The following is a 2,011-nucleotide window of genomic DNA, read 5'->3' on the forward strand; positions in this document are numbered from 1 at the left end:
GAAGAGAGGTCCCTTGGTCTTGCAAACTTTATATGACCCAGCACAAGGCAAGGCCTGGGCCAAGTAGTGGGAGTGGGTGGGTAGGGGAGCAGAGGTGGGAGGAGGGGTATAGGGAACTTTCGGGATAGCATTTGAAATGTAAATAAAGAAAATAATAATAATAATAATAAAAAGAAATGGATATTAGGACCTCAACATATAGTTGTGGAGAGATTCAGTATAGCCTATCATCTGAAATATACACCGAACAGTAAGGGTGAAAGGAATATCCCCAGAATGTTGATAATGTTAGCAAGATACAACCTATAGCAGTCAAACTTTCACAGGAATTGTCTTTCCTAAAAGGTATTCTTCCCCAAGGTCATGTCCATTTCTCAGAGTAATTCACATCCACAAACAGAGCAATGTGATACTCCAAAGGTTACCACTGAAGTTTGTCCCAGTAGGAAGCTCAAGCTTCTATTGCAAGTATTTTAATACCAAACCCTGCCTCTCCCCAGCCCTGTTTCACCCTCTCCTCATTTAAAGTCCAAGAACAATCCCTAATGTATTTCCCAAACAAACACTAATCTCCATCTCTAAGATGATTAGTTCCTAGGGGACCCAGTCCATGACTCTTCTGAAGCAGATTATGATTATATTGGAAAAAAATAAATAGAACTAAATCTGATTAGACTGTTATATTATTTATCAGTTCACAGGAAATGGTATTCCCACAAGGTTACAAAACTGGAATGGAGTGTTTGCATTTCCTTTGAACAATAGTGCTTTGCATAAATAGTTTATCATAGGTCAGAAATTTGAGTCCCTTATGGGCTGTTTGCACGAAGTTAGCACATTTAGATACTCTCTAAGAGATGATGTCTATTTAAGCTGTCATGAAGTATGGAGTTTTTAAGCTCTTGATAAATTATCCCCAGGGTTCAAGTGAGATGAGCATATGGTGTTTAATAGAACATGAACTAAACAAGAAAACTGCTCAGGATGCAACAACCTTGCCTATCTGGAAAGGCAGATGTGGTCACATTTTCCTGCCCTCATTTCTTATAGATGTATATAATATTAACAGTCCACACATTGATGAGATTGTCCTTGTGCTCTTATTGAAAGCCTATTGCTAAGCATGAAAGAAAAAACTTTCCCTACAAGCGACACTGAAGACTCAGCATTACCAGGCATGTGGGCTGAGGGAATCTAATCAGCAACCAAATCTTGAAGTACAGGCTGTGCTCCAGAATCTAAGTCCCCACTGCCAGTTTATCTACAGATTATGAATATGCACTTCCTCTATTTAATCAAAAAGTGATGGTGCTTTGTCTTGGCTTCATGCTTTTTGTTATTTTGAATAAATCCAAGTCATAATCTAACAGGTAGCTTGCCATGTCGAGTGCTGTGCTAATAGAACACTCTAAGCCTACACCCACCTCAATCCATATAAACATTCACACATAGGCATTCATACAAAATGGAAGGAGAGAAAACAACTTCCTAACAAATCTCCATCAACATCAAAGTCATGTACAAACTTTCCAATGAGCTGGTCAAGTGATCTTTCACTTGATTTCACATAAAAGGATTTTAATCACTGTGATGAGGTGCTTCCTCCTTGAAGTTATACATCACTATTAAAGGATAGATGCAGGGAAGGGGACAGATGGTGTCATTACCAAGTCTTCTCTTCGGATTTCCAGAAATAGTTATACCAAGCATTAGGCACAGCGACAGTGCAGTAGTGAGTGTGCTTGCCTATCTCATGGATATCAGTCTTCTCAGGACCATCGATCCTCAAGCCATCTTGCAGTGAAAGAACAGGTTCATGTTGTTGCTTCATTTTCATTTTCTATTCAGTCTAGGATGGGTAAATTCAAACAATGGTCCCTATCATCTTCACAGCTATGACTATAACTAACTAATTGTATATGTATATGTATATACATATATATAGATACATATACATATACAGATTATATATATATATATATATATATATATATATATATATATATATATA

Source organism: Mus pahari, chromosome 4 (assembly GCF_900095145.1).
Source record: "Mus pahari chromosome 4, PAHARI_EIJ_v1.1, whole genome shotgun sequence".
In the NCBI taxonomy this organism is placed as follows: Eukaryota; Metazoa; Chordata; class Mammalia; order Rodentia; family Muridae; genus Mus; species Mus pahari.